Here is a 10757-nt window from a genome sequence, read left to right on the forward strand (position 1 = left end):
GGATACTGGCATCCTAAACAGTGGCTTAAACTGCTGTGCCACAACACAAGCCACACTAAATATTTTTTGATGTGATTTATCCAGAAGTATATAATAATAATGAATAAGTAGTAATAGAATTTTCTTGTTTACATGGATAAAATCAGAGCAGATAATTTGTTCTTATCTTTCTTCTGTGGAGGTCTTATGATTAGGAGATATTAAAGGTTAAAGAATGGAGATATTGGGCCAGTGCCCAATGGCTCACTTGGTTAATCTTCCGCCTGTGGTGCTGGCATCCCATATGGGTGCCGGTTCTAGTTCTGGCTGCTCCTCTTCCAGTCCAGCTCTCTGCTGTGGCCTGGGAAGGCAGTGGAGGATGGCCCAGGTGCTTGGGCCCTGCACCTGCATGGGAGACCAGGAGAAGCACCTGGCTCCTCGCTTCGGATCGGCGCAGTTCCGGCTGTAGTGGCCATTTATAGGGTGGACCAACAGAAGGAAGACCTTTGTCTCTGTCTCTCTCTCTCTCACTGTCTATAATTCTACCTGTCAAAAATAAATAAATAAATAAATAAATAAAAGAATGGAGATATTGGCTGGCACTGTGGCATAGTGGGTTAAAGGCCTGGCCTGCAGCACCGACATTCCTTATGGGTGCCAGTTTGAGTCCCAGCTGCTCCACTTCTGATCCAGCTCCTTGCTAATGCAACTGGGAAAGCAGCAGGTTATGGCCCAAGTACTTGGGGCCCTGCCACCCATGTGGGAGACTGGAAGAAGCTTCTGGCTCCTGACTTCAGCCTGGCCCAGCCCCTATCGTTGCAACCATTTCAGGAGAGAACCAGTGGATGGAAGACCTCTCTGTCTCTGTCTCTACCTGTCTCTGTAACTCTACCCTTCAAATAAATAAAATCTTTTTTAAAAAGGAATGGGAAGATACTGTAACCTTTTACAGTACTTGCAGAAGTAGGACTTCTTTTTTATTTTTTTTTTCAAGATTTATTTATTTGAAAGATAAGCAGAGAAGGAGAGGTAGAGAGAGATTTTCAGTCTCTTGTTTCTTTCCCCAGATGGCTGCAATGGCTGGTTCTGGGCAGGGTTGAAGCCAGAAGCTTGACACTCCATCTGAGTCTCCCAGGCACATTAGCAGGGAGCTGGATCAGAAGTGGAACAGCTGGGACTCAAACCAATGCAACAGCGGCCCCAGAAGTAGGATTTCTGAGATATGCTTGTATTTGGGAAGAATTAGGAAAAGTCCGTTTGCCTACCATAAAGTCTTTGGCTCTTATTCACTGTGAGTGTATACTCTCAAGATTGATCTTGAAATTACCCTGTCACATGATATCTAACAGGAACTTTGTTGAGAATTAGAAAAGTAGTAATGATAACTGTAAAACAGGATTTCACTGTGATTGCCATTGCCATTTTTTTTTTAAGATTTATTTTTTTATTTATTTGAAAGAGTTACAGAGAGAGGTAAAGACAGAAAGAGAAGTCTTCCATCGCTGGTTCACTCCCCAGATGGTCGCAACAGCTGGAGCTGCGCTGATCTGAAGCCAGGAGCCAGGAGCTTCCTCTGGGTCTCCCAGGTGGGTGCAGGGGCCCAAGGACTTGGGCCATCCTCCACCACTTTCTCAGGCTATAGCAGAGATTTGGATTGGAAGAGGAGCAGCTGGAACTAGAACCGGCGCCCACATGGGATGTCAGTGCTTCAGGCCAGGGCATTAACCTGCTATACCACAGCGCCGGCCCTGCCATTGCCATTTTAAATAAGGAATCCCTGTCTTACCTCCAAATAGTGCTTGAGAATATCCTATGGGGAGGGTCAAGTGAATTTTGACCATTTCAAGAGCTTGAGCCGGCGCCGCGGCTCACTAGGCTAATCCTCCGCCTTGTGGCGCCGGCACACCGGGTTCTAGTCCCGGTCGGGGCACCGATCCTGTCCCGGTTGCCCCTCTTCCAGGCCAGCTCTCTGCTGTGGCCAGGGAGTACAGTGGAGGATGGTCCAAGTGCTTGGGCCCTGCACCCCATGGGAGACCAGGAGAAGCACCTGGCTCCTGCCATCGGATCAGCGCGGTGCGCCGGCCGCAGCGTGCTACCGCGGCGGCCATTGGAGGGTGAACCAACGGCAAAAAGGAAAACCTTTCTCTCTGTCTCTCTCTCACTGTCCACTCTGCCTGTCAAAAAAAAAAAAAAAAAAAGCTTGAGATCTGGAAAAAAAATTAATTTTTCTTTTTTATTTCTTTTTTTTTTTTAAAATATTTATTTGAGTGAGAAAGGAGAGCACTCCCTTCTGCTGGTTCATTTCTCAAATGCCTGCAATAATAGGGACTAAGCCAGACCCAAGTTGGAAGCTAGGAACTCAATCCAGGTTTGCTATGTGGGTGGTAGGGACCTGACTTAGAGGTTTGAAAAAAGAATGAGTGGTTTGTTTTTTTTTAAAAATATTTATTTGAGAGACAGAAAGGAGAACACTCCCTTCTGCTGGTTTATTCTCCAGATGCCTGCAATAGCAGGTGCTGGGCCAGGCCAAAGCTGGGATCCAGGAACTCAGTCGAGGTCTGCCATTTGGGTGGCAGGGACTTAATTAGTTTAACTGTTACCTGCTGCCACCCGTGGTGCACATTAACAGGGAACTGGAATTGGGAGCAAAACTTGAACCCAGGCACTCTCATATGGGATGAGGGCATCCCAACTGGTGTCTTAACTGTTATGCCAAAAGCCCACCTTGTGATGAATTTTAGTATTTTAACTCTTCATTTCCTGTCAGCGTCCAAAGGTGAAACCTTGTTCATTTGCAATCAGTGTCTGTTAATATCTGTTTCATTCTGAGGAGAATGTTCAGCTGATACAATTGCTACCACTCTCTCTCTCAAAAAAACAAAATAAACACTCTAACACCGTCATATATGTAAGAAAGGGGGAGATAAGACTTCTACTTTTCCTGAACCTATTGTTTTTGTGTACAGGGTTTTATTTTTTTTTTAATTTATTTTGCATTTTTCAAAAAATATTTTATTTAGAAAAAGTCTAGATATACATAAAAGTTGTAAAACATACAGGGTCTTCATACAGTCAGTGTTCATTTATATTTACTTGTATTTTATGTCTTCTGATTATCTAAATTTCCTGGAGTTACATTTCTCCACATGAAATAATTTACCTTCAGCCTGAAGAACTCTGAAGTGTTTCCTCTAGTGCAATTATACTTTTTAATGTACTCAGCTTTTCAAAAATGTCCTACTGGAAAATGTCTTTGTTTTTAACGAATATTTTCATAAGTTCTAGAATTTTAGGTAGTTAAGGTGGCTCCCTGTCCTACTTATCCCTTTAAAAGTTAGATATCAGGGCCGGTGCTGTAGTTAAACTTCTGCCTGCAGCTCCTGCATCTCATATGGGTGCCAGTTCAAGTCCTGGCTACCCCCCCTTCTGATCCAGCTCCTTGCTAATGCACCTTGGAAAGCAGCGGAAGATGGTCCAAGTCCTTAGGCCCCTGCACCCATGTGGGAGACCCATATGAAGTTTTTGGCTTTGGCCTGGCCCAGCCCCACTTGGTGCGGCCATTTAGGGAGCAACCCAGATATAGAAGACCTCTCTCACGCTCACTCTCCCCCACCACCCTCCTACAACTCAGCCTTTCAAATAAATAAATCTCTGAGGGGGAAAAAAAAAAAGGAAGATACCATCCACTGTCTTCTTGCTTCTGTAGTTCTTTTTGAAAGTCATCAGTAGGGCCAGCACCGTGGCTCACTTGACTAATCCTCCACCTGCGGCGCCGGAATCCCATATGGGCCCCGGGTTCTAGTCCTGGTTGCTCCTCTTCCAGTCCAGCTCTCTGCTGTAGCCCAGGAGGGCAGTGGAGGATGGCCCAAGTGCTTGGGCCCCTGCACCCGCGTGGGAGACCAGGAAGAAGCACCTGGCTCCTGGCTTCGGATTGGCATAGCTCTGGCCATAGTGGCCATTTAGGGGGTGAACCAACAGAAGGAAGACCTTTCTCTCTGTCTCTCCCTCTCACTGGCTGTAACTTACAAGATCAATGGTACAAATTATAGACAGCTCCCTTCACCCCTAACAACTGGTCTCAAATCTGTAATTGATACTCATCACTATGCTCTTGTACTACACTGTGTTCTAGATTGCCTTCACCTTTGACTGATACCTCTGGGGGCCTAGGTGGTTAGTTGAAGACCTTTGTGTCTTAATTTCTTGCCAACAATGACAACTTATGCAACTTTTACTTTGTTGCCTGGTGTAAGTGTTCCTCCTCTGGAACCAGAGACTTTAGGTTAATTATACTTTTTCTCCAACAGTCCCGTCTCCTATCTTACATGAGGCAAACAAACATTTTAGACTTCAGGTAGAAGATCAACACATTGACAGCACCCCAGGACAGTAAACCAGCTGATGGAATTCCTGGGCCAGGGATATGAACTTTCTATCTAAGTGATGTACAAGAGTAGATTCTAAAACTCAAAAACTCAAAAGGGTTAGCTAGTGCTCGATATCTTCAGTTAGCCTTAATGGGTGCACCTTCTCTACCCTGCTATATCTAGAAAGGTTAGTTGACATGAACTAAACTTTTTTTTTTTTTTAAGATTTATTTATTTATTTGAAAGGCATAGTTACAGAGAGGCAGAGGCAGAGAGAGAGGTGTCTTCCATCCACTGGTTCTCTCCCCAGATGGCTGCAATGGCTGGAACTGTGCCGATCCGAAGAAAGGAGCCAGGAGCTTCTTCTGGGTCTCCCACACAGATGCAGGGGCCCAAGGACTTGGACCATCTTCTACTGCTTTTCCAGGCCATAGCAGAGGCTGGATGGGAAGTGGAGCAGCTGGGTCTAGAACTGGCAACCATATGGAATGCCAGCACTGCAGGTGGTGGCTTTTACCTGCTATGCCCCAGCGCCAGCCCCTGAACTAACCTTCATATCAACTAACCATTATGTCACTGAGCACATTCATGTCAACAATCTTCCTTGTCCATGGCTTATTATTGGGTTTGGTCAATGGAGAAGCCCAGGCATTTATATGAGAATGAAGGAGAGTAAGGTCTGGCCCTGACTATTTCTTGCAGAAACTAAGGTTGGATGCTACATGACCTCCTAAGCTCCTGGAATGCTATCATCTCCAGATTTCTATAGTTCTTCCCTCCCCTAACTCCTTTAGAGTTAAAGATAATAATAGAGACTAACAGATCCCTGGTATTCCAAGCTACCCTGTACTTACTACATTTTGGGGCTTCCCTGCATCCTGTTCACAACTCTATAACCTATTTATGAAAACTCTACTTGAATTGTCCTAGTCACAGGGCATCAGCTGTTTCCCTCTAGGACTCTGGCTGAACTGTGAACTCACTGAAAGTGTAAATCCTTACAATGACCCATAAAGCCCAACTAGATCAGGACCCACCATATCTCTGGCCACCTACATGGAAGACCTAGAATTCCTGGCTCTTGGTTTTGGCCTGGCCTGGCCTGGCCCTTGATATTGCAGGCATTTGGGGAGTGAACCAGTAGAAGGAAAATCCCTTTCTCCTTGTCTCTGGCTTTAAAATAAAAAAAAAAAATTATAAGATAAAAATTATTAAATGGGTCCAGAGTATTTTTGTATACAAAGGAGAGATGCGTATATTACTTAAATTAAACTGCTATAGTAGATAATACTATGCAGCCTTAGGTGTAGTCTCTAGCTCGCTATTATTTGAAAGATAGAGGATCAGAGAGACACTGGTACATATATAGAGAAAACTTCCATCCACTGGTTCAGTTTCCAAACACTTTCAATGGCTGGGGCTGGGCCTGGTGCAAGACAAAAGCAGGAGCCTAGAATGCAATCCAGATCTCCCACATAGGTGTCAGGAACCCAACTTTTTGAGCCATCACTGCTGCCTTCAATGGTCTGCATTGGGAGGAAGAAGCTGGATTTAGGGCTCCTGGAAATCAAACCCAGACACTCAGATGTGGGATGTGGAATCTTTTTTTTTTTTTTAAGTTTTAAAAAATTTTAAGTTATACAAGTTTCATTTATTTCATATATACAGATTTAGGAACATAGTAACACTCCCCCCATGACCCTCCCTCCTGCCCGTGCTCCATCCCTTCCTCCTCCTTTCTCTGACATTTCCACTCTTAATTTTTACAAAGATCTATTTTCAGTTTACTTAATGATTATATAGTTAACCCTACACTTAGTAAAAGAGTTCAACAAATAGCATGTAAGCAATCATCAAATCTCAAAATGTCTGTTTCACTCTAATACAATGCATTTCAGATACTCTATTAGTTACCTCAGATTAGGGGAAACATATGGTATCTTTCTTGTTGGGACTGGCTTATTTCACTAAGTGTAGTGGTTTTCAGTTACACCCATCTTGTTACAAAATACAAGATTTCATTTTTTTTTTTTTTACAGCTGAGTAGTACTCCATAGTGTATATATAACATAATTTCTTTATTAAGTCAACAGTTGATGGACATCTGGGTTGATTCCATAGCTTAGCTATTGTGAATTGTGCTGCAGTGATTATGTGGGTACAGATAATTCTTTCATATGCTGATTTCTTTTGGTTTGGGTAAATTCCCAAGAGTGGGATGGCTGGATCATATGGTAGGTCTATATTCAGATTTCTGAGGTATGTCCATACTGTCTTACACAGTGGTTGCAACAGTTTATATTCCCAAGAAGAGTGGACCAGGGTACATTTTCCCCCATATCCCCAGCAGCATTTATTGTTTGTTGATTTGCTTATGTGAGCCATTCTCACTGTAGTGAGGTGAAACCTCAGTATGGTTTTGATTTGCGTTTCCCTAATGGCTAGTGATCCTGAGCATTTTCTCAAGTGTCTGTTGGTCATTTGTTTTTCATCTCTTGAAAAATGCCTGGTTGAGTCCTTTGCCCATTTCTTAACTGGATTGTTTTATTGTTGAATTTCTTGAGTTCTTTATAGATTCTGTATGTTAACCCTTTCTAAGTCGCGTAATTTGCAAATATTTTATCCCATTCTGTCTGTTACCTCTTCACTTTGATGAATGGTTCTTTTGCAGCACAGAAGCATCTCTGCTTGATGTAATGCCATTTGTCAATTTTGGCTTTGATTGCCTGTGCTTCTGGGGTCTTTTCTAGGAAGTCTTTGCCTATGCCAATGTGTTGCAGAGTTTCTCCAATGTTCTCTAGTAATTTAATGGTATTGATTTGTAGATTTAGGTCTTTGATCTATTTTGAGTGGATTTTGTGTAAGGTGTAAAATATGGGTCTAGTTTCATACTTCTGCATGTTGAGATTCAGTTTTCCCTAGCACAATTTGTTAAAGAGACTGTACTTGCTCCAGGAATTAATTTTAGCTCCGTTGTCAAAGATAAGCTGGTTGTAGATACATGGATTGATTTCTGGAGTTTCTGTTCTGTTCCATTGGTCAACAAGTCTGTTTTTGTGCCAGTACCAGGCTGTTTTTATTATAACTGCCCTACAGTATTATCTTGAAATTTGGAATTGAGATGCCTCTGGCTTTGTGTTTGTTATAATTTCTTCAGCTACTCAGGGTCTCTTGTGTTTCAATATGAAGTTTAGCATCATTTTTTTCTAGATCTGTGAAAAATGTCATTGGTATTTTGATTGGGATCATATTGAATCTGTAAATTGCTTTTGGTAATATGAACATTTTGATGATGTTGATTCTTTCAATTCATGAACATGAAAGGTTTTTCCATTTTTTAATGTCTTCTATTTCTTGCTTTAGCGTTTTGTAATTTTCATCATAGAGATCCTTTGTTAAATTTATTCCAAGCTATTTAATTCTTTAAGCTTCATTTTTAATTATCTTTTTTTTATATACAGAAGACCGACTCTATACTGAGTAAAGATTTCAACAGTTTGCACCCACACAGACACATGTAGTATAAAGTACTGTTTGAAGACTAGTTTTACCATTAATTCTCATAGTACAATACACATTAAGGGCAGAGGTCCTACATGGGGAGCAAGTGCACAGTGACTCCTGTTGTTGATTTAACAGTTGATTCTGTTATTTATGATGTCAGTGATCACCTGAGGCTCTTGTCATGAGCTGCCAAGGCTATGGAAGCCTCTTGAGTTCACAAACTCCGACCTTATTTAGACAAGGCCATAATCAAAGTGGAAGTTCTCTCCTCCCTTCTTTGATGGCCTTTTCTTTCCACTGGGATCTCACAGAGTTCTTTCATTTAGGTCATTTTTTTTTTTTTCCCCCACAGTGTCTTAGCTTTTCATGCCTTAAATGCTCTCATGGGTTTTTTAGCCAGATCTGAATGCCTTAAGGGTTGATTCTGAGGCCAGAGTACTGTTTAGAGCATTTGTCATTTTATGAGTCTGCTGTGTGTCCTGCTAAAGCATCTTTTGTAAGGCTGGACAAGTGGTGACAAATTCTTTCCATTTCTGTTTGTTAAAGAAGGTCTTTATTTCGCCTTCATTCATAAATGAGAGCTTTGCAGGGTATGGTATTCTGGGTTGACAGTTTTATTGTTTGTTTGTTTAAGAAATCAGATCATTTATTTTTTCAACTACAATAGTTCAAATAGCCATAGAAATTATTGGAACACACATTAGTCAACATTATTGACATCTGTTTTCCTTTTTTTTTTTTTTTTAGTAAATGTAAATTTCCAAAGTACAGTTTATGGATTACAATGGCTTCCCCCACCCCCCATAATTTCCCTCCCACTCGCACCCCTCCCATCTCCCGCTCCCTCTCCCATTCCATTCACATCAAGATTCATTTTCAATTATCTTTATATACAGAAGATCGATTTAGTATATATTAAGTAAAGATTGCATCAGTTTGCACCCACACAGAAACACAAAGTGTAAAATACTGTTTCAGTACTAGTTATAGCATTACTTCACATTTTATTTTGATTTCTCTTTAAAATCTCAATTTCATGGGGAAAGTTTTCCTTCTTGTATAGTTTTCTTTAGTTCTTGAAAAAATAGAAGTTCGTTTCTGATTTATTTTGAGTAATCCTATGATTAATTTTGAATTCCTTTTCTGGCATTTCCTCAATGTCCTCATCTTCACATTCTAATATTGAAATGTTGTTGTGTTTCTTTGGGGGGGATCATCAGGATCTGTACAGTTCTTACTGTGATCACAGTTCCCACTGCAGTGGCCTGCTCCAGGCAACCAAGGATTTCTAAGCATGTGGAGCTGCTGTCAGTGATTGCCCAGAGACCCTGCCACACCCTGCACCTTCTCACACAACCACCGAGTCCCCACGGTCTCAGCACAGAAGGCTCCTACAGTTGCTGGGTGCAGATGTTTTTCTCAGCTCTGCCAGTGTATCCAGTCAACAGAGAGGCAGAAGTTCCCCAAGACAGCTCCACCTAGGCGTCTTGCTTTTGGGAGGCTGAAGGTGCCTAACCATCCTATGTTTGCTCAGCCACTTCCTAGCCAGGCTCAAAGTCAGTAGGAACTGTGGATTGTTCCCTCCGCTGGAATCTGGATCACACAAATACACAAGAGTCCAGGCCAGATATTGCTCTATCTCTAGCACTGCCACCAGTACTGCCGAGAAGATGGTGTCCTATCTCAACAAGTTGCTGTGTGCATGCACAAAGTCTTCCATATCTCCCTCCCAAACCCAAAATGGTGCCTGCTCTTTCTAGCTGGGCAGCAGGCGCTGTTGTGGGGAAGGTGGGGTGAGATAAATGTGTGCCCTCTACTTCCACTGGGTCTGCAGACAACTGCTAACAACCACTAACCACCCAGGGCTCCAGTGTTGACTCATGCCACGCTGTCCCTCTGTCTATATCAACATGAGTTGCTGCAGTCCAGTCTCACTTCCGTCTCCAAGGTGCCACTTGCTCTGGCTCTTGGCCCACCCAGGCCCCAGAATTCATCTTTCTTACAAGTTATTAGAGGCTGCTTGTAGTAACTGTTCTTTTGCCTGTGCTTATGCTGCGTGTCTGCACCCTCCAGGTCCAGTGTTCCTCTCCCTCTTATAGGATTTCGAGTGTTGTTTCTGTCCAATTCTCCCCTTAGAGTGCACTTCTTACACTCCTCCCTCCCTCCATCTCTCCATCTCTCTCTCTCTCTCTCTCTCTCTTTCCCCTAAGCGGAATCTGAACCATTAGGCTGAAGACCCACCCCAGGAAGTAGTCTCCTTTAATGTGAATTTGCACACAATAGAGCTTACATTCTATTTTCAAAAGATATCCTAGTTTAACAAATGAGCAGAAAGTACAGGAAATTTCTAAAATTTATCTCCTGTAGTTTCATGAGCATTAAACTGAGATGTCGAATCAGTTTCTATATTTTTAAAAATTTTTATTTGAGAGAGAGAGAGATACAATTCGCTAGTTACCCCTCAAATGCCTGCAGAAGCCACCTCTGGGCAGTGCTAAAGCTGGGAGCCCCGATGTAGGAACTCAATCCAGGAATCTCAGGTGGGTGGCAGGAACCTAATTACTTGAGCCATCACTGCTGCTCCCTTGGTTTGCACTCATATGAAACTGGGATCAAGCTGGAGCCAGAATCACACGTAGGCACTTTGATGTGGGAAGGGGGCGTCTTAAGTGCTACTCTAAATGCCCACTCCTAGGTGTTGACTTAATTTGTCAATGATCTACTACACAAAAACTTTGGATTACAAGGAGAGATTGAGGGAATGTGAGCTATATACATTTATCCTTAACCAAACTCACATATCTACATATTTATTTTAAAAAGATTTATTTATTTGAATGTCAGAGTTACAGAGACAGGGAAAGACAGAGAAATCTTCCATCTGCTGGTTCACTCCTCAGATGGCTA

General features: G+C 42.4%; 1 protein-coding gene across 1 annotated transcript in view; it reads left to right on the forward strand.

Annotated features, from left to right (window-relative positions):
- PDE6H (phosphodiesterase 6H) overlaps positions 1–10757 on the forward strand; it is a 182806-nt gene that overhangs the window by 12363 nt on the left and 159686 nt on the right. The gene's annotated exons all lie outside the window — the stretch shown is intronic.

This window comes from Lepus europaeus, chromosome 6 (genome assembly GCF_033115175.1).
Source record: "Lepus europaeus isolate LE1 chromosome 6, mLepTim1.pri, whole genome shotgun sequence".
In the NCBI taxonomy this organism is placed as follows: Eukaryota; Metazoa; Chordata; class Mammalia; order Lagomorpha; family Leporidae; genus Lepus; species Lepus europaeus.